This window comes from Aquarana catesbeiana, linkage group LG03, assembly GCF_042186555.1.
Source record: "Aquarana catesbeiana isolate 2022-GZ linkage group LG03, ASM4218655v1, whole genome shotgun sequence".
NCBI lineage: Eukaryota > Metazoa > Chordata > Amphibia > Anura > Ranidae > Aquarana > Aquarana catesbeiana.
In genome coordinates this window covers 299,733,620-299,757,157 of record NC_133326.1, presented here as the reverse complement: position 1 = coordinate 299,757,157, position 23,538 = coordinate 299,733,620, and the positions used below count along the sequence as shown (strand labels likewise).

The window sequence follows — 23,538 nt, the reverse complement described above, 5'->3', positions numbered from 1 at the left end:
CACTGAGCATGTGCACTCAACTTCTTTGGACGACCATGGTGAAGCCTGTTCTGAGTGGAACCTGACCTGTCTTGGCCACCATGAAGCAGCTCAGTTTCAGGGTTTTAGCAATCTTCTTATAGCCTAGGCCATCTTTATGTAGAGCAACAATTCTTTTTTTCAGATCCTCAGAGAGTTCTTTGCCATGAAGTGCCATGTTGAACTTCCAGTGACCAGTATGAGAGAGTGAGAGCGATAACAACAAATTTAACACACCTGCTCCCCATTCACACATGAGACCTTGTAACACTAACGAGTCACATGACACCGGGGAGGGAAAATGGCTAATTGGGCCCAATTTGGACATTTTCACTTAGAGGTGTACTCACTTTTGTTGCCAGCAGTTTAGACATTAATGGCTGTGTGTTGAGTTATTTTGAGGGGACGACAAATTTACACTGTTATACAAGCTGTACAATCACTACTTTGCATTGTAGCAAAGTGTCATTTCTTCAGTGTTGTCACATGAAGAGAAATAATAAAATATTTGTAATATATTGAGGGGTGTACTCACTTTTGTAAGGTACTGTATGTATATATATATATATATATATATATATATATATATATATATATATATATATTAATAACTTTTTAATTTCCCTGTGAAGACTAGCTTGCCACATCGAAACTAGCCATATAACATAACAACCATGTAATTTCAGAAAGGCCATAATAACTCTAATCTGTGTAAAGGTCAGTGATTTTTCATTTTATCGCTTCTTACCTAAAACTATCACCTGTTTCCTCGCCAGTGAAGGACGAAGAACTGATGTCAAAGTACAGCATTAAAATTATGAAAAGTTGACAGATTAAATAGCAAAATGAGGGCTATTGCTTTCACTGTGTCTGCTTCATAAAGGTTCTATCTCCAGCTTCTCTTCCTTAAAAAAACTACACCAGCTTTTACACCAAGTTCCAGATCTTGTAAATTCTTACAAAAATGTCAACAAAAAGGGAAAAGTGTATATACTGTTCAAAACTATCTGCAAAATTCTGTTCTCCTTTATTTTATTTTCGTGGTTTTATAGCAAGACAATAGAAAACCTTGCCTTCAGCCACACTATAAATAGGCAAATAGTCTAAATGAAAATATCCGATTAAAATATTTTGACATCTAAATGTTAGCTTTATATAAACAGAGCCTTTACTGTTTATGGAGTCCCCATCCATGCCACCAAAAGTTCTACAGATGTGAAAAAAATAGATGCTGTGTGTGAGACCACTCCCCCTTGTCAATGGTTGAAAAGAGCACAATCACAACCTGACTTTTCCTAACTTCCTGGCTAAGCTCCACCAACTGCCACTCCCATGTCTAATGACAGTACTGTTAGTGGTCACCAAAGCCTCATTTACACTTGCATTGCTCTCTGAAGTGCGGTCCAGCTCTCCAGTGTGCTGCCAGCCAGCCCAGGGCAGATTTTTAAAACAGTTTAAAAAAAATTTACATTTTATAATCTTTGCCCGACTGCATAACAAGTATAAAAACAACTGGGCTTAAAATGGTATTAAACACCAAAACAAAAATGTACTATATTGCAGCTTAGTGATCTTTAACCACTTTCCACTTGGCCTATAGCAAAATGACGGCCGGACAGTGGTTCAGTTATCCTGACTGGGCATCATATGACAACCAGCAGGATAACCGTGTGGTGTGGCGTGTCAGTTTGACACACCGCTACACCGATCTTGGTAAAGAGCCTCTGATGGAGTCTCTTTACCACGTGATCAGCTGTGTCCAATCTCGGCTGATCACAGTGTAAACAGGAAGAGCCCTTTATCGGCTTTTCCTCACTCGCATCTGACAGACGCGAGTAGAGGAGAGCTGTTTGGCAGCTCTCCTGACAGGGGAGTCTGCGCTGATTGTTTATCAGTGCATCCCCCACGGATGCCCACACTGGACCACCAGGGATGCTGCCAGGACCCCCAGGGGTCAATAATGTATAAATAATAAAAAAAAAACATTTTTGTGTCAAGCAAGTTCACAGTGAAATAATTCACTAATATCGAAGTATCATCAAATATCAAAAAATTCTCAATTTTCAGCAAGTCCACAGTGAAAAAGGTATATATTGAAATAATATACCGTATTTATCGGCGTATAACACGCACCGGCGTATAACACGCACCCCAAGTTTAGGAGGGAATTTTAAGGAAAATAACTTTTAGGAGGGAAGTTTTAGGAAAAAAAAACTTACATTTAAATGCCCATCAATGCAGCCTTGTCAGTGTCCATCTGCAGCCTTGTCAGTGTCATTTGCAGCCTTGCAGCCTTATCAGTGTCCATCTGCAGACTTGTCCATCATTGCAGCCTTGTCAGTGTCCATCATTGAAGCCTTGTCAGTGTCCATCATTGCAGTCTTGTCAGTGTCAACTGCAGCCTTGCCCCTGTGTCATTTGCAGACAGTCTGTACACTGTCAGTACCTTGCCATTTAAAAATGGCGCCGCCGAAATACAGAACCGGATGTCCTGTATATCTCGGCGCCACTCGGCCGCTCTTGGCGGCTTTTGGCCTCTCTCGGCTGTTCTCGGCGGCTTTCAGCGGGACTGCCAGAGCCGCCGAGAATGGCCGAAAGCCGCCGAGAATGGCCAAGAGCGGGCGAAAACCGCCGAGAGGCTCACAATCGGCAGGGGATAGGCGTATAACACGCACCCACGATTTTCCCCCGATTTTAAGGGGAAAAAAGTGCGTGTTATACACTGATAAATACAGTATATTGAAAAAAATATATATAATAATGTCCCAAAAGGAGACTCTTGTGATGATGATCCAGGTAATAAGATCGGTGACTTCACACACGTGCCCCCCCCCCCTGTGTGACTGTGCTCACCTCAAGGTGTGTGACCGCACATTTAGGTTTGGTCTACAAAAGCAGCTGAACCACCTCTGGGCTCTAAGCAGGCTTTGCGGGCTTTGCAGGATCCCCCAGGTATAATCCAGATATGTTGTCCTCAATTTAAAGTAAGAAAGAGGCTGGATAGTGTATTATCGTTTGTGTATAAATTTATTATAGGTAAAAAACATTAGGGTACTCACATTTCACAGGTGCTTCCAGTGCACCAAACTATAGAAAACATTCACTATAAAAATCCTCTCCAAATGGCTTGCAGACTTTTGTGTATTAGCAGCTTGCTCAGAGAGCATGTAACTTGGCCCCTTCCTTACGCATGACAACACAGCGCTAATCACGTGTCTTCCTCAGGGGGATCTGATTGGATGGTGGAAGCTGCTGGAATATATACTGTGTCAGCGGCCAATAAAGTGAAGCCGCAATATGCGCCAGTTTGTTGTGGATCTGTCTGAACAATAAACTACAACTGCGGCCATGTTAATGGAGCCGTGGACCACCAATAGTGTTGCTGGCAACAAACTCCATAAAAACACTATGGCAGCCATGATATTGAAGTCTCAACATGCGCCATATGATTGCGGGATAACTCAATGTCCCTAGATTAATCTAATTTTCATTCCCTCACTAAATACAGAATGGGGAGAGCACACAAGAACGAAGCCCCTTAGAGAGGAATAACAATGTATATAATATTCCCTAATTCATTACTACAATGCTGATCCACTATTAACCCTAATGATACAGTAGATAGATAGCCGGATAATACACTGTTAACCATACAATGATACATTATATGGATTGCTGGATAATAACATACTGCTGTATAATTTGTAGCCTAACCTCTTATATTCATCAATAGAAACAACAAGAACATCTATATCAAATAAAATTAAATAAAAATAAAATATAAATATAAAAATAGCCCAATTTAGCTAACCCAAAAAACAGGAAATTAATCTTTCCCCAAAATCCTAGGAGAACTCCTAGGTAATAGTACGACTAAATATAGAGACTAAATGTAGATGTAATTTACATAGACCAAACGCAGAACAAATACATAATGTCATAAACTATACCCAAATCCCAATTAGACTCTATATAGTGGAAAGGTGATATTTAGCTTCAAAAAAGAGAGGGGGGGGATCAACATAACACTCCCCCAATAATGGCAATAATATCACCATAAATTGTGACAATACCAATCGTCATATAACCAGGAGCATGGAGGGAATAAACAAACACAGAGTCACCTCACTTTAATGATTACTTAGAAAGCACTGGAGGTCAAACTCCTTGTTCAGACCTCCCGGCGATAAAGACCCCATTTGGTATATCTACCAGGACTCCCTCTTACTAATTTCTCTAATATAATTACATCCTCTCCAATGGTGTTTTCCGGGCCTCTATCCCCCAAAATTGCATCCCTTCCAGATTCTTATTGTGCTTATCCCTAAAATAAATGGACATATGATGTTTATCAAATCCGTTTCTTATATTCCTTACGTGTTCTTCCATTCTGACCTTGAAACCCCTCTTTCTACCGATGTAAATTAAGTTACAGGGACATTTGATGGCATAAACTACTCCTTTGGTTTCACAGGAAATGAAATCCCTAATGGTATATATGTGGTCACTTTTAGGATTGATAAAGGTCTTTACTTTCTTAATACCTTTTGGGACCCTGACGCAACTATAGCAACGACCACATCCATGAAAGCCCTTGATGTCCCAGAACATCAGTGGCCTGGATGGTGGGGGTTCTACCACGTTGTGTACAATCCTGTCCCTCAAATCAGGGGCCCTATTAAAAACAATCTTTGGTTTATCAGACAAAGAATCACATAATAATGTATCCTGCTTCAACACCTGCCAATACTTAGTAATAATCCTTTCTACATCCTTATTTTGTAGGTTATAATCTAAAACCAAACACGTCTCATTACCTAGATTCCCATCTTTACCAATAGTGTCCTCCAGTAACCTTTCTCCATCCATATCCCTAATTTTGATCCTTTCTCTCTCCAGAAAGTTGGCTTCATACATTTTATCCCTAAACATCTTGGTTAATTTGTCTGTTTATCAAAATCTCCAACCCTTGTGCAATTCCTCTTTATTTGCACATACTGTCCCCTGGGAATATTGATTATCCAGGGTTTTTAATGGCAACTCATCATGGGGATATAAGAATTTCGATCTGTATCCTTAAAGTATGTGATCGTCTCTATACCTTGTTGGGTGTTCCTGATCTCCAAGTCCAGAAAATGTATCTTTTGTTCACTAATTTCCCATGTCATTCTTGTTTTACGATCATTATAATTCATTTTTATTAACAGAGATTCCACATCTTTTTCCTCTCCTTCCCAAACAATAATCAGATCGTCAATAAAACATTTGTATAATAAAATTCTATGGTCTGGGTTTAATAGGACACCCTCCTCCTTCCACTTTGCCATATACAAGTTAGTGACACTGGGTGCAAACTTTGCCCCCATTGCGACCCCCCTAACCTTTAAATAATAAATGTTGTTGTACCAAAAATAATTATGTGTCAAAAAGAACTTTAAACACTTTAAAATAAATTTTTGTTCCTTCCGTTTAAAATTCTGATTCTTTTTTAATGCCCACTTGACAGCTTGTAAAGCTCCCTGGTGGTCTATATTAGTATATAATGATGCCACATCGGCCAATATTATACCACCTCCTGCATCACATTCTTTGAGCAACTGTAACGTGTATTTGATATCTTTGAGGAATCCTTTGGTGACCCTCACTAAATGGGGATCTATGTACTCCCCCAACCGGGCAGTTAGGGACTCAATCCTACTAACAGTGGGTCTACCTGGGGGGTTCACCCTGTCCTTATGAATTTTCGGAATATAATATATAACTGGAGTTATACATGCGGTGGGTACTAGATAATTTTCCTCATGCTTGTTTAGTATGTTTTTCCTTACTCCATATTGGACTAGCTCTTCTAGTTCTTTCTTATATTGCTTTATAGGGTTTGTATTTAAAACTTTATATGTTTCCCTGTCTTCCAATATTTTGTTCATTTCTTGTTTATATTGTTCAATAGATAATACCACAATCCCTCCCCCTTTGTCTGCTGGGCGAACAACAATGCCTTTTCATGTCTCAAATAGTTTAATACCTTTTTTTCCATGTCCCTATGTTCATATACTTTTTCATTCGGTAATTTCTTCAAGTCTGCTATGACCAGAACATGTCCACATATTTATTATTCAAAATCTTAGGATTAAAAACAGACTTATTTCTAAGCCCTGTATGGCTACCCTCCAATACTGCTCTCTCAATGGGATTTTGGGCATAATGCTTTTTAACATTCAGTTTCCTAATAAATTTCTGGATCCCTACATACGTATCAAACGTATTCAGGCCTTTTTTAGGGGCATATTTAATCCCCTTATCAAGAGTGATCAATTCTTCCCTCGTAAGACTTCACCCACTAAAATTATATATCCCCTCACCTAATTCTCCCGCCTTCTTTTTCTGTTGTACCCTTCTGCCTGCTCTCCCTCCTCTTTTTCTACATTTCTTCCTCCATGTGTGGGTTCCACCCAACCCTTCTCTAAAAAGGAGTCTCTATACATAGTATTCTGGTCTTCTTCATAAAGTGGTTGATTTGTATTGTGGGTAGCCACTTCATAAACGTCCTGTGTAGGTCTGTTCGCCTCAGTCTTTGGCGTTTTTGGTGAGTAATATGGATAATCACCCTGCGGGTGACCTCTGTGGGACGGGGGTCCTGTGTAGGATAGATAATCACCCTGCGGGTGGCCCCTAAAAGGAGGGGGACCACCCGGCTGGGGAGTCCTATTCGGGTACTCTTGTTGGTGCTGCCCCCCCTGATACTGTCCCCTGTAATAGGGAGCTCCCCCATGGGGATTCCCTCTCATTTGATAGTTGTTTCCTTGATGACCCCTATTCCAGGGGCCCCTATTGGGAGCATAACCCTGCTGGAAAGGAGGTTTACCTCCATCATGGTAATTACCTCTATTATCAGAATGATAGTATTGATTTGGTCTCTTATTGTAGGGTGAAGGTCCATGACCACCCTGTTCCCTATCAGGAGGATGAGAATTCCTATCATCCCTACCATAAGGGACTGAACCTTGATGTGAGTTATCCTGCTGTTGTGATGTACGTTAGTTTGGGTATTTGAATCCCACACTTCTATCTCTTGTACTTTGACCAGCACTATAGGGAGAAGTATGGGATGTGATGGTGTTATTAACAGTCAAATTGGCCTGCCATTTGAACACCTGCTTTTTCTGATAGTAACCCAAATCCCCTTTTCTTTATATTTTTGTTCTCTAAGTCTTTCTTTTGCATACTTTTGTGGAGTTCCCCCAGGTGTTTGATGTATTCAACCGACTCTTTCAGGGGCTCAATCTTATCTCCGAATTCTTTTATCTGAGCCTCTACAAATCTCATCTTTCTCTCTTTTCTTTTTATTAAAAATTCCATAACCTCTTTCCCCTTACCATTAAAGAATGTATACAACTCTTCAATGTCATCTTCCCCCATTATACCATCATTGATGGGAATATCCCATCTTAATTGCCTAGGTACCATATTATCTTTTAAATATTTTCCATGGTTGACATATCCCACCATATGTTGTTCTTTTTATCCATAAGGTGACCCAGTTTCCTAAATAGATGTATGATACCACTGTCCTTATTTGCATTTTCAGAAAACAGATCTTCCAAATCCAATTCTCTATTGTCATAAAATGCAAACAAATCCATGGTTGCTACCAGCAAGTAATGAAAAAAAAAGTAAACAATATAGATAAATATAAATCTTGCAAGCTACCATTAGAGATAGCCAGCCTAAGTTATAACTACCATCAGGTGTAGTATTGAAAAATAAAAATTATAAATGTGGATAAAGAACCAATACACAGCAGCTTAGCATTCATCACACTCCCATAATCTGTGAAAAAAGTATATAAATAAAAGAAAATGCAGTGCTATGTGATATTAACCTTACTAGTGTAAATATAAGTACCAATAAATGATATCAATTACATCCAAGTTATAAAAAAAAACAATAATGTATAAATAATACAATATAATTGAACTATCCCACAATCATGTTGAGGCTTCAATATCATAGCTGCCATAGTGTCTTTATGGAGTTTGTAGCCAGCAACACTATTGGTGGTCCACACCTCCATTAACATGGCTGCGGTTGTAGTTTATTGTTCAGACAGATCCACAACAGAATGGCACATATCGCGGCTTCACTTTAATGGCCGCCGACACAGTATATATTCCAGCAGCTTCCACCATCCAATCAGATTCCCCTGAGGAAGACACATGATTAGCCCTGTGTCGTCACGTGTAGGGGAGGGGCCAGGATGGTGGAGGAGACAGTTACATGCTCTCTGTGCAAGCTGCTGATACACACAAGTTTGCAAGCCGTTTAGAGAGGATTTTTATAGTGAATGTTTTCTATAGTTTGGTGCACTGGAAGCACCTGTGAAATGTGAGTACCCTGATGTTTTTTACCTATTACAAATTTATACTCAAACGATAATGCACTATCCAGCCTCCTTCTTACTTTAAATTGAGGACAACATCCCTCCCTCCCCCTGTCAGAACAGCGATCTGCCTTGTTTACATAGGCAGATTGCAGTTCTGTGTCTCTGCGTGACAGTTGGAGGGTGCCAGCGGACATTAAGTACAGAGCACCCGCCGATCGGCTTCCGCTGTGTGTAGTCACAGTGGAAGCGAGCCAGAATGCGGGATCACACACACATATATATATGATCCGGCGCACAGCTGCTGCCTTGTAGCAGTAAAACTGCTATAGGGCAGATGACTAGGGGTTAAAAGGTTTGTCTGAAATTCTAACTACTTTTGCTGGACAACTTGGTTTGTTAAAGCATAACTCCTTTTTTTGTTGGGAAAAAAAAACATTCCCCTCTGGGTGATCTATTGTCATTACAAGGATTTTAAAAAACTGTTTCAGATTCCTACCTGATATTCTGAAGAAATCCCTGTTTGTTCCTCTGTGCCCATGTGGGAAAGTGAGTCTAATGGGAGTGGGTTTATAATTATCAATCAGCTGTGCACCCGCAGGGCTCTAATGAGGAAAGCTGCTGGGCCTGCATCCCTTAAGACATGTCCCTATTGGGAGTATCTCACCAAAAATTGCATTGTTTTTGTTGCAGAGAATGCCTGAAATCTGACTTGTATCTTAGTGCAGACTTCTGGGAAAATCAGTGGGCCAATCACACAAGCAGGAAATGATGTTTCTGGGGGGGTTTTCAGTACACATTCTGTGTAGAGAACACCTCCAAGTAGCCATATGGCATTGCATTTTCAGAGAATGACATTGGCTGCAGATTGATAAGGAAAGGTAATGTTTAATAACATGTAATTACAATATGACTTGTGTTGCAATTGTATACGCCAAATTATTTTTTCTTTATTTGCTTTTTGTTTCCCCACAAAAGTGGCGTTACCCTTCAAGGAAGATGAAAAATAACAGACTTATTGGCCAGATCACCAGGTAAAAATAAAGTCTTATGCCCTGTACACACGATCGGACTTTCCGATGGAAAATGTGCGATCGGAGCTTGTTGTCAGAAATTCCGACCGTGTGTAGGCTCCATCGGACTTTTTCCATCAGAATTTCCGACACAAAAAAATGAGAGCTGGATCTAAAATTTTCCGACAACAAAATCCGTTGTCAGAAATTCCGATCGTGTGTGTACACAATTCCGACGCACAAAGTGCCACGCAGGCTCAGAATCAAGCAGAAGAGCAGCACTGGCTATTGAACTTCATTTTTCTTGGCTCGCCTTACGTGTAAGTCACTACGTTCTTGACATTTGGAAATTCCGACAACTTTGTGCGACCGTGTGTATGCAAGACAAGTTTGAGCCAACATCCGTCAGAAAAAACCCATGGATTTTGTTGTTGGAATGTCCGATCGTGTGTACAGGGCATAACTCTGCTCTCTCCCCAGACTGACAGGGCTGCTGTCCAAAGATGTCTGCTTTACTAAACTCCCACACAATAAAATTATTTGCAGTTTTTTAGATCCATGAACAGTATGACTAGTAGCTCCAGCATTTTTAAAATTTTAAAGATGAACAAAATGCTGCTTCCATCAAATGTATTATTTACCAGTCTTTTACTCTACATTGTTTATGACAACTCGGGCAGCATGTTGGATTATAGAAAACTGACACATGGCCCCCAGCTGCCCCAAGGCCTGGATATTACAATTTCACATTTTGCTACGAAAATTAGAACTTAAGAATTACAGCATGTCTGCTGTGATATGAATTTATGAAATGAACTAAAATAATGATACAATTAGTAATATGCCAGGAGTAGCCCTGGTGCCCTATAGTTCTAGTAAAACCAATAAAATCAAATACATTTACAGCCAGGGTGATACACAAAGCTGAAATGCAGCCTCATATCTCAATTTAAAAAAAAAAAAACCTTAAAAAATAAAATAAATGTGCACAGGGGGTAAATGAGATATATTCATTTGGGTTTCAGGAACCTGTGAAGACAGAGACATGAACAATCATGCGGCCAGAGAAGAACTTCCATGGATGATTTTATTATTTTTACTTATGCATTATAAAGTCAAAATAACAACAATTAAAAAAATAACTTCTGACTGGAGATAATTTTATTATAGTAAAAGTAAAAATTGTATGCTGCAATTTATAGGACACTAAAATAACATTTCTGGCTGAAAGCATGTAGTCCAGGGGTCTCAAACTGGCGGCCCTCCAGCTGTTGCGAAACTACAAGTCCCATGAGGCATTGCAAGGCTGACAGTTACAAGTATGACTCCCACAGGCAGAGGCATGATGGGCCTTGTAGATTTGCAACAGCTGGAGGGCTGCCAGTTTGAGACCCCTGGTGTAGTCACTAATAAATTAAACAAGTGAGTTCTTTAACATTACCCTACCAATAAGTGAAACACACCATTGGACTTGGATTATAGATTTGTGTTGCATTAACCCTTCAAAACAGAAATGCAGAAATCTACGCCATGCACACTTTAGCAAGTTTTGGTTCGATTACTTTTGAATGCCCACACACACACACACACACACACACACACACACACACACACACACACACACACACACACACACACACACACGTGCACCAACGCACTAAGGCAACATACCTACATTTCAACAGGCTGCAAACTCAAAAAAGGGTGTAGTTACCTGTGCACTGGGGTGTGTTGACAGCCCATCCTAATCAGTCAGGAATCCCCCCCCCACACACACACACAGAACCACGTTTGCAATCATTTGCCATAGTATTACCCTCCCAAGTGAGGCATATATTACAACTGTCTACCCACGTTGAGGCTCCATCAGAAACTATTTTGGATACACTTGACATAGAAGTGCTTTACTCAAGTGTACATCATGCTTTGGGATTAACAGTGATCAATAAGAACACATGTATTAGATCACTTTATAAAAATGGACACAAAACACTTAAAAAGATCAGTTCACCTTTGGGAGCATGTTACATCCATGTTTAGGGTGTAACATGCCCTCCCATGACAGCAAGCAAGAGTTCTTCTCCCCGCAGGCACTGTCACAATTTAAAAACAGCATGCCTGTGCAGGGCTCTGCCCACACAGCCGTATCATTCTTTCACAGAGTTTTGTGAATTAATAAACTACAACTACTACTATTTGCCATTGCAGCAGGCGGCTTGTAGTTCTCAATGAAGAGGGTACTGTGAGGGTACTGGAGAGTGCTCTTATCGTTCATTGGTCTTCCTGCTCTTCAGTAGCTATCCTCCAGTATGGGAGGTATGGGTAGACAGCTACACTGAGAGTCTGCAGTAGCCTGGCATCTACTGATCATGGGTGCAATGTTGTCTAGGCTTCTGCACAAATAAATAATACAGTAAATGATTTATGTTGAAATATGTTAATTTATTATTTTTTTCTAAAAGGTGAACTTAGCCTTTAACTTTGGAAATTAGTATTGTTAACCAAGGAACAGTAGTGGGTTTAAACAATGCCCCGAATATGCAAACTAGTATCTCTGAGAATAGGAATATATTTTATTTGCTGATGAGAGAACATCATCAGTCCAAGATGTTATCCTGATATGGCTACATTGATGATGTAAAAACATTATGGGTTGGAACTGGTTTGGAGTTGTTAGAATTTATTGCTCACAAAGCCCATGAGATATGCAAATGACATTGGTATTCAAAGATGACAAGATTTTTCCAGTACCCCTAAGATTGTGAATAGGAGAGTTAGGTCATTAAGAGACTACTTAGTACATAGCATTGCTTTTTCATCAAATGGTAACAGACCTGCTTTGACCGTCAGATAGAAATTGGCCAGTGGTTTGCTGTGGCTGTTTTTGCTAATGCAAAACTGTCCAGCCACTGGCAAACCTTTATCCAGCTCCTATTAAGAGATTGCAGATGATACAGCAGTGTTAAATTGACTAGCTGCAGCACATGTTTTATGAGGAGGAATTTGCTGAAAAGTACTAGAGAAAAGAGTACAGGCAGATGTTTGAATACAAGAATTAAGATACTACAGAGGATACAGCAGTGTAAAATTGGCTAACAGCAGAGCAATTTTAAATAGCAAGGTTAGGCTCAAATTTAATAGAGACATAGAACACAGGCTAGAACTTTACTACATGATTTAAGCTATAGCAGAGAATACAACAGTGAAAAGCTGATCAGTAGCAGGGCATTATTAATCAGAAATAATAGGTCAAAATGTACTAGTGACAAAGAGTACAGGCAGATGTTTTGTTTCTGTATGAATTATGAGACCATAGATAATCAAGCAGTGGTAAATTGTCCAGCAGCAGGACAATTTTAATGGGAAATGCTAGGGCCCAATCTACTATAGATAAAGAACCTAGGCTGGGGTTTTACTCCAAGAAGTAAAATATTGCAGATGATACAGCAGTGTAAAACTGGCAAACTGCAGCACAGTTTTAATCAGGGAAATATGCTGTTTATATCTAACTGTTATCTTATTTATGGACTTGGGGGGGGGGGGGGGATGAAAATAAAACTGAATGGGACAAAAAAAGAGAAATTGTCCCTGGAATGCCAGATAAGGGAAGGGTCAACCACAGCTTTATGATGAAATTAATTAGACTTTATTGATGAAAAAGATGCACACCCAATGATAGGGAAATATAAAAGGCAACACTATTTCCTATATAGAACTGCACCTCTCACTATACCCAATCACAATGATAAAAACATACTGCAGTTAGCAATAACGTTATTATAAAAAAACCTACATATGGTAGCCAAAAGAGCCAAAAATTTGAACGATATGTTAGTTCAATCTGAGTTTGTACGGCCCCCAAATAGGAGTTGGCTCACAGACTTACCTAAAATCAATGGCATGTATCCGTGCGGCCACTGTGGCATCTGCAAATTTGTAGACTGTTCAAAAACTTTCACTAATTCGGAAGGAAAGCAGGAATTTGAAATCAAATCTTTTATAAACTGTGCTACAACAAGGGTATTGTATGTCCTTAAATGACCATGTAAAAAACTCTATGTGGGGAAGACAAAGCAACAGTTACGTATTAGGTTTGAGAAACATCTACAAAGTATAAGACAGAGGGAGGAGACCCCAGTAGCCCAACACTTTTTGACGTACCATCAAGGGAAAACTACAGGTTTAAGGGTAAAAGGTTTCTTCTCCCTCTCTCTTACAGATCGCAGAGGAGATTTTGATACAATACTGTTAAGAAAAGAGAAATTCTGGATATTCATGCTCAATACTCTCCAGCCAAAGGAGAGGAGGTCTAAATAATAAATTGAGCTTGAAGATCTTTCTTGAGCCTTAATAAATCCCCCCGATCCTTCTTGAGCCTTAAAAAATCCCCCTGACACTGTATTAAATTTTTTTACCACCCCCTCCCCACTTTTCCCGTTTTTTTAAACTCCCTTAATTTTTTTATTTTATTTTACCACCCCCCTCCCCATTTACCCCTATTTTTACTCTGTACCTTTTTTTTCCCTTACCACCCCCCTCCCCATTTTCCCGTTTTTTTTACCCTCCTTAATTATTTAAAAAAAATAACTTTTTTTTTCACCACTCCCCTTCCCATTTACTCCTATTTTTACCCTCCTCCCCCCTTTTTTTCCCTTATCACGTGCTCCCCATTTTTCCCATTTTTTTTACCCTCCTAAAAAAATTATTTTTTTTTACCACCTCCTCCCCATTTACCCCAATTTTTACGCTCCTCCTCCTCTTTTTTTTTTCTTTTGGTATAAATTTAGCTATTCTCCTGTGAAGAGGTGAAGAGTAAAAGAAAGATGTACTTATACATAGACTGAAAACTAGTAGAATTAAAGTGGGGTTCCCATTAAAAAAATAAATAAAAGTCAGCAGCTACAAATACTGCAGCTGCTGACTTTTAATTGGACACTTACCTGTCCCACGGTCCAGCGATGTGGGGGATCAAAGCCCCGCTCATCCCACCCTCCGCTCGGCGGCACCGGCATTCTAACTGTGGGCGCCCGACAGCCGCGTGCTGTCACTGGCCTCGCAATCATCTGGGACCGGTCACGTGTCCCAGATGATTGACAAGAGGGAGGGGAGGGAGGCGATCTCCCTTCCTCTGGTGAGGGAAGTGACGTCAGGAGCCCAGGCACCAAAGGAGGCAGACTATGAGGGACCCCCTAGCAACAGGCATTTAGAGGTGAGTAATTATAAAAAAAAAAATTCTCCAAATTTTTTTTTTTTTTTTTTTAAACACATTACTTATTTATTTTTTTTTTGGGTTGGAACTCCACTTTAAGGATTAAACTTTATATTTTTTGATTTATGTATTGTCTTGAGGTACTCAAATACCTATCTTTTAAGAACTGTAGTTAGCAGTGTTACCACAAGATGGCAATGAGTACTTAATATGACACAAGCTAAGCTGATTGGGCAGTGTTCCCTATATAAGGATGACTCTTGCTTGTGTTTATTGTCCTGACGAACTGCACTGACGTGCACGAAACGCGTCAATGTACTCGATGCAGAGCATGACACCGAGCTCAAACATGTCTCCTTATCCAGAAATGTAAGGGTTTTTCCGTTACAAACTTCAACATCTAAAGAGTGGCGCATGAAATAGCCTACCTTGCAACAACTAAAGCTGTGTTCCAGACATCATCTGACAAGTCATGTGACTCAGGGCCGGTGCTACCACTAGGCAAACTAGGCAGCCGCCTAGGGCACACAGCTGCCTAGGGCGCCCGGCTTCTGGTGATCCTACTCCCTCTCTCTGCAGCCAACTAATCTCAACACAACAAGCAGGCGCTCCCGAGTCCCTCCATACAGTTTCGGAGGCGGAGGCGCTACGCAGCGGTGGCGGAGGAGTGAGGACTGTGTCTGTGTGTGTGTCCCGACTGACTGTCACTGAATGGAGGAAGGAAAGGAAACATCCTGCGTCACTGCGTGACCTCTGCCTCTCTGCCCAGTGTCCATATACGTCGCATGATTCCTGACATCCACCGTCTGCCCCTCCCCCTGTCGTGGAGGCCGCTCTGCTCTCCTCTCCCTCCCCCTGGCGTTGCCTGTCCTCTGACCAGATTAATGGCAACGTCAGTGGAGTCACTGGTGCCGCTCAGCACTTGGTGACAGGTGGAGCTTGCCTGGACTCAGCGAGGGTGGGCAGTGTTAAAATTGTTCGTTCCTCGCACTGGCAGCAGGGTCACGTCGGCCGTCGGATGCAGATAGAGTACAGATACAGCTGCAGAGGTGAGCCCCAGTCAGAGTCAGACCGTCATCACCTGGTAAGTAAAGGTTTTCAGTTGTCACTGTCACTGAGAGATTGCATTATCACATGTACATGTATAAGTATATTATGATCTGCCAATCACTCTGATTTGTGTGTACCGAGGGGTCCCCCTTCTCCCTGGTAAAGCTGCATTTATGGGTGCTGGTGAGGCTGCATTTATGGGTGCTGGTGAGGCTACATTTGATGGGTGCTGGGGAGGCTGCATTGATAGGTGCTGGTGAGGCTGCATTGATGGGTGCTGGTGAGGCTGCATTTGATGGGTGCTGGTGAGGCTGCATTTGATGGGTGCTGGTGAGGCTGCATTTGGTGTGTGCTTTTGAGGCTGCATTGATGGGCGCTGGTGAGGCTGCATTTGATGGGTACTGATGAGGCTGCATTGATGGGCGCTGGTGAGGCTGCATTGATGGGCGCTGGTGAGGCTGCATTTGATGGGTGCTGGTGAGGCTGCATTAATGGGCGCTGGTGAGGCTGCATTTGATGGGTGTTGGTAAGCTTCATTTGATGGGTGCTGGTAAGCTTCATTTGATGGGTGCTGGTAGGCTGCATTTGATGGGTTCTGGTAGGCTGCATTTGATGGATGCTGGTGAGGCTACATTTGATGGGCGCTGGCAGGCTGCATTTATGGGCGCTGGTGAGGCTACATTTGATGGGCGCTGGTGAGGCTACATTTGATGGGCGCTGGTGAGGCTGCATTGATGAGCGCTGGTGAGGCTGCATTGATGGGCGCTGGTGAGGCTACATTTGATGGGTGCTGGTGAGGCTGCATTGATGGGCGCTGGTGAGGCTGCATTAGATGGGTGCTGGTAGGCTGCATTTGACGGGTGCTGGTAAGCTTCATTTGATGGGTGCTGGTAGGCTGCATTTGATGGGTGCTGGTGAGGCTGCATTTGATGGGTGCTGGTGAGGATACATTTGATAGGTGCTGGTGAGGATACATTTGATAGGTGCTGGTAGGCTGCATTTGATGGGTGCTGGTGAGGCTGCATTTGATGGGCACTGGTAGGCTGCATTTATGGGCGCTGGTAGGTAGGTTATACATGGGCAGGGCAAAGGGGGTGGAGCCAAGAGGGGGCAGCAAAATTAGGTTTCGCCTAGGGCAGTGGTTCTCAACCCATCCAGTGTTGTGACCCCTTGATAACATTTCCCAAGTCGTGGGGACCCCAAACAGAAAAATTATTTTCGTAGCGTGGGTTGTCAGCACCCTAGGCAAGACAAATAATTTGCCCCCCTAACACATGGACATTTAGCACTCCCCGGGTCCTTTCCACTTGTACAGTAATAAAACCCCTAGCGGTACATTTTAGGGTGTTCTCCTTTCTTTGCCTGTTATCTCTCTCTATCGTAATTTCCTGTTTTTTTTCCCGATCCATCTCTCTAACCATCTTTCTTGTTCTTTCTCTTATTCTTTCTCTCCCCTCTTTTCCTCTCCCTTGCATGTATCCTTTATTTTTATTCCTTCTCTTATGCCCCGTACACACGAGTGGATTTTCCGTATGAAAAAACTTGGATGAACTCTGAAAAACTCGGAATTTCGCTTAAGCTTGCCTTGCATACACACGGTCAAACAAAAGTTCTCTGAACTTTCGACCGTCAAGAATGCGGTGACGTACAACACTACAACGAGCCGAGAAAATGAAGTTCAATGCTTCCGAGCATGCGTCAAATTGTTTAGGAGCATGCGTAGGAATTTTGTGTGTCGGAATTTGTACAGACGATCGGAATCTCCGATCGGAACTTTTTCCGACCGAAAAATAGAGAACCTGCTCTCAATCTTTTGCTGGCGGGAATTCCACCAGCAAAAGTCAGATGGAGCATACACACGGTCCGAATTTCTGACCAAAAGCTCACATTGGACTTTTGCTGGGGGAATTTCTGATAGTGTGTGCGGGGCATAACTCCTTGGTGGGGGGAGGGTGGGGGGAATGGGATGAGTAGCAGTGCTGGCGGGGAGATGGGATGAGTAGCAGCGCTGGGGGGGTGGATGGGATCATTGGCAGTGCTGGTGGGGAGTTCTGATCAGCCAACTTAGGTGCTCTTGATAAAGGTCATCTGCTCATCCGAGAAATGTAGTGCGGACTTTTAATGGCAACTATGATCACAGGTAGTGTTACTCACTGTGTCTCCGACTTTGTGATGTCTCCCAGCAGTGACACCTATGCTGAAATCAGGAGATAGGGTCTCCTCTAGCCCCTCCCACTTCACATTCCTCACCAGTCAGCTGACCTCCAGTCTCCGCCCCCCCAGTCATGCCGTGAACTGAATGGGTGGCTGCGAAAAGGCTGGGAGAGCGGAGCGGGCTTCAAGAACAGCCCAGGATTTGGTGACCCCTGGCAAATCGTCATTCGACCCCCGAGGGGGTCCCGACCCCCAGGTTGAGAACCACTGGCCTAGGGTGTCAAAAATCCTTGCACCAGCCCTGATGTGACTGAATATCCCCAGGAAGCATCTCTGGATTATACACCTGGGACTTGAACAGCCGGCGGCCATTACCAACGTGCAATTCAGAGCTATCACAGTTCATTCCAAACAGCTTCCATGTGGAGAGACCATAGAAACAGAAACTTACCTTGGTTGAGGTGGTGATCGATACGAGCGATAAGAGTCCTGATGGGTAGCTTCGTCTGAACCCCTCCTGTCCTTATTCATCTGTTCCTTTTGTGGACTGTGGAGGTCTATGTGACTTGTGAGATTTGTGAGGCACATATAACTCTTTATGCACGCTATTGGCCCTGATTACTGCCTAGTCATACTCAGAAACGGAGATCCCTGGCTAATATACTCGATCCATTATGTAGCAATCTATGTGAAATATATGCTTAATCAAAGGGGACTGCAATATTCTGAGCCTTCTGAACTTACAGCACTATTTATCCTTAATGACTGACATTTCAAAAAGGGGCTGGTGTGGCTGTTTGCTCCCACGACCAAGAAAATAAGCTACGTTATTTCCTCCTTATTGTATCAACTTATTTCCCATTGTGGAGAGAACTATGCTAATATCTTTATATGGCTATATGATACTTTAACAATATGGCAATTTGGAGGTTCCAATACCAAGAAGACATTTTTATTGGGAGTTACATGTGCCACTTTCATCTGGAGAAGGGAGACTGATGGTTTGGGGTGGTGGTATTTACAGTGCTCTGTATCTGTTTTTTTATAATAACGTTATTGCTAACTGCAGTATGTTTTTATCATTGTGATGGGTACAGTGAGAGGTGCAGTTCTATATAGAACATAGTGTTGCCTTTTATATTTCCCTATCTTTGGGTGTGCATCTTTATCATCAACAAAGTCTAATTAATTTCATCATAAAGCTGTGGTTGACCCTTCCCTTATCCGGCGTTCCTGGGGCAATTTCTCTTTTTTTGTCCCATTTAGTTTTATTTTCACATATAGTTCTTTGCTTTAATAGGGCAGGTATCCTGTCCTAAGGACGAAACAGCTGGTGGTTAATTTAGTAAAATTTTCAGGCTGGAGGATTCATTGAATTTGTATTACATTTTTTTTGGGGGGGGGGGGTGTGCATTGAATGTGGGTGAGTGGGTGATATAATGTGAGGTGGTTTAGGGTTTTAGGTGCACACCTATTTATTTTTTAAAGATGCATCAGCATGCTATGAACAAAAAACAACTCCAAGAAATGACCAGCAACAAATGAATACTTAAATTTGTGCATCCTAAACATAAAAAAGGTCTTATCGACATAAAATAAAAAAATGTAAAATCACACAAAACCCAAAATACCACCCCAGAAACACAATCCTACTTTTCTAAATAGAAGTCGTGCAGCAAAAAAAAAAAAAAACAGATTAACCTAAAATAAAGGCCATATCAATATGAAATAAAGACTGGCATGAAAACAAATGAAAACCCCAAAATACCACTGTCTGAAACAAAAGTTGATTTTTAAAAAAAATCAAATGCCTTGCAGCCAAAAGTGTTCGCTGGTCAAAAATAAACCACAAAATAAAATTAACAAGTAATACAACAAAGGAATTGATTGGCCAAAGAGTTAGGCTCTGTTTCCACTAGTGCGACTTTTCATGCGACTTGGGACTGAAAAGTCGCATGACAAATTGTTTCCCATGATTTCCAATGAGTACCGTTCATATCTGTGCGACTTCAAGTCGCAGCGACTTCAAAGTAGTCCCTGCACTACTTTGGTCCCACTTTGATGCGACTTGAGGTCCATAGATACAGGCATTGCTTCAAATCGCGGCAAAAAGTCGCGGTAAAATCGCGGTAAAAAATCGCGGCAAAATCGCGCGACTTTGGGGACGCACTAGTGGAAACATAGCCTTAGCAATCAGAATTAGTGTGCAGCTTCCTAATTGACCCTAATCTCTCCCTATGCCTGTTTTCTTTTCTTTTGATTATTCTTTATTTAGGACAATGGCAAAGGTACAAGCTTGCGATTGCACATAATAGTCTTTTAGCTGAGAATCAACTAAAACGTACTGTTGTAATAGGGACAAAAGCAAGGTTTCAACAATATAGAACCTGACATAGCATTGATGTTCTGTCATTTTGACTAAGACCCATTGGTTGCTGATGCTGTTTTTCAGATTTGCATGTCTATTTCTTACAGAAACTTCTATTACATTAACACTATAGCTGTTCTATAAGATCCCCTCTTTTATGGTGAGGGGTCTGGCTTAACTAAAAGCCACCTTATTGGTAATTTTACACCTGCTGGTCATAATTCAAAGGTTGCAGTGCATTATGGCTTTTAAAATGTATTTTTAAAAATACACAAACCTCATTCCTAAGTGGGACCAACAGTTATATTTCAATTGAAAGGCCTGTATTACAGTTGTGCTCATAAGTTTACATACCCTGGCAACATTTATGATTTCTTGCCCATTTTTCAGAGAATATGAATGATAACACAAAAACATTTCTTTCACTCATGGTTAGTGTTTGGCTGAAGCCATTTATTATCAATCAACTGTGTTTACTCTTTTTAAATCATAATGGCAACAGAAACTACCCAAATGACCCTGAAGTTTACATACCCTGGTCATTTTGGCCTGATAACATGCACACAAGTTGGCATAAAGGGGTTTGAATGGCTTTTAAAGGTAACCATCCTCACCTGTGATCTGTTTGCTTGTAATTAGTGTGTGTGTATAAAAGGTCAATGAGTTCCTGGACTCCTGAAAGACCCTTGCATCTTTCATCCAGTGCTGCACTGAAGTTTTTGGATTCTGAGTCATGGGGAAAGCAAAAGAATTGTTAAAGGATCTGCGGGAAAAGATAGTTAAACTGTACAAAACAGGAAAGGTATATAAAAAGATACCCAAGGAATTGAGAATTCCAATCAGCGGTGTTCAAACTCTAATCAAGAAGTGGAAAATGAGGGGTTCTGTTGAAACCAAACCATGATCAGGTAGACCAACTAAAATTCCAGCCAAAACTGCCAGGAAAATTATTTGTGATGCAAGGAAAAACCCACAAATAACTTCAGGTGAAATACAGGACTCTCTGAAAACATGTGGTGTGGCTGTTTCAAGATGTACAATAAGGATGCACTTGAAGAGAGATGGGCTGCAGGGTAGAGTCGGCAGAAGTAAGCCATTACTATGCAAATGCCACAAAGTATCCCGCTTACAGTACGCCAAACAGCACAGAGACAAGCCTCAAACCTTCTGGCACAAAGTCATTTGGAGTGATGAGACCAAAATTTAGCTTTTTGACCACAACCATAAACGCTACATTTGGAGAGGAGTCAACAAGGCCCACAATTAAAGGTACGGAGTGGATCGCTGATGTTTTGGGGATGTGTGAGCTACAAAGGCACAGGACATTTGGTCAAAACTGTGGGCAAGATAAATGCAGTATATTATCAAAAAATACTGGAGGAACATTTGCATTCATCACCCAGGAAGCTCTGCATGGGACGTACTTAGACATTCCAACATGACAATGATCCAAAACACAAGGCCAAGTCAACCCGTCATTGGCTACAGCAGAATAAAGTGAGGGTTCTGGAGTGGCCATCTCAGTCTCCTGACCTCAATATCATTGAGTCACTCTGGGGAGATCTCAAATGTGCAGTTCATGCAAGACAGCCCAAGAATTTACAGGAACTGGAGGCTTTTTTCCAAGAGGAATGGGCAGCTTTACCATCTGAGAAGAATAAGAGCCTCATCCACAAACACCACAAAAGGCTTCAAGCTGTCATTGATGTTAAATGGGGCAATACACGGTATTAAGAAGTGGGATATGTAAACTTTCACTGACCAATGACCAAATGGTCATTTAGGTCATTTCTGTTGCCATTATGATTTAAAAAGAGTAAACACAGTTGATTGATAATAAATGGCTTCAGCCAAACTCTAACCATGAGTGAAAGAAAAGTTGTTGTGTTATCATTCATATTCTCTGAAAAATGGCCAAGAAATCATAAATTCTGCCAGGGTATGTAAACTTATGAGCACAAATGTACCTATACATAGGACTCGTGCATATCTCTTTATGATAGGGAAATTACTTCTTACATGGATCGCCACAAAATGTATCATTTTGCATGCACATTCTTATACAGTTTATGTATATTTTTATTGACTGATCTGATGGTGATATGTTGTCTTTGATTTAGCTTGCATTTGTACAGGCCATGGTGCAAATCCCAGTGGCAGGAATCTACATGGGACTGACAGTTATGTGCGTTCAGCCGTGATCAGTGCAGTTGATCGCTGGCTGCACAAACAAATACGACTAGCTGCGGCCACCGACAACCTGTAATTAAAGTGTAGTGGCTTGGTTGGTATCCACACATAGCTGTCAATCCCAGCAGCATTCACACCATGGCTGAACACTCATGTGAATGCAGCCTTACAGACATGTGTGCAAGTGGAATCAAATTTATATATATATATATATGTACATTTCCAATGTCAATTTTAAAGGTGTAACTTATCAGTTTAATGTTTAATTGCAATCATTATTGGCCTTAGAACTTATGACACCTATAATAGAGTTCATGTATACCTACATGTTTAGGCATTTAGTACCTACTCCATTAAATGTCCACTTGTGGCACCTACAGCCTGTGGTCCATAGGACACCATTGCATGGGGAGGACTCTATGCAGCACCATCTAACACAAGGTATCATCCATTTCAAATTGGTAAGATTTTTCCTCTTAAAAACATGTTTTCTTATTCTTCTTAGAGATGTGCTTTAAGCTGCTGGCTTAATGGTATTTTACCCCACAGAGGGCGCGGAGGTTTGGAGCATACACGCCCCCAACAGGTTGGAGAGGGTGCGATGATCTGGGGAACTTCGCGCATCTGTGGTCTGAATGTACAAAGATACAGCCTTACTGGGAGGGGATTATTAAGGCAATATATCAAATTACAGGTGAATGCATGAATACAGATCCATGGCGCTGTTTGCTCCATGACATGGAAAAAAACAGCAACTCAATATAGGAACACTCTAGTCTCACATCTATTAAATGTGGCCCAAAGCCTGATACCGAGGTATTGGAGATCAGATATCCTGAGCATGCGGGAATGGGTTGCAAAGGTTGAGTGGATTGGAGCCATTGAAGAAACAATGTATAGGGGGGAGGACTGCTTGGAGAAGTACCTTGCGATCTGGGAGAGATGGGTAAATTTTAAAAAAATCTAAGGGCTATATGGATATGCGGAATAGTTGAGAATGAGGACCGATGCTAGGACAGTGGGGACCACGAGGAGAGGCCTAGAACCTGGAATCAATATGGAAGATAAGATAATCCTGTGGGAGTTGGAGGGGTGGAGGGGGGTGAGATAGGGATATTTTTGTGTCTTTGTTTTTTTTTTTCTTTGGGGGGGGGGG

General features: G+C 41.5%; 1 protein-coding gene across 3 annotated transcripts in view; it reads right to left on the bottom strand.

Annotated features, from left to right (window-relative positions):
• LIN7A (lin-7 homolog A, crumbs cell polarity complex component) overlaps positions 1 to 23,538 on the bottom strand; it is a 166,368-nt gene that overhangs the window by 53,865 nt on the left and 88,965 nt on the right. The window lies entirely within an intron of this gene.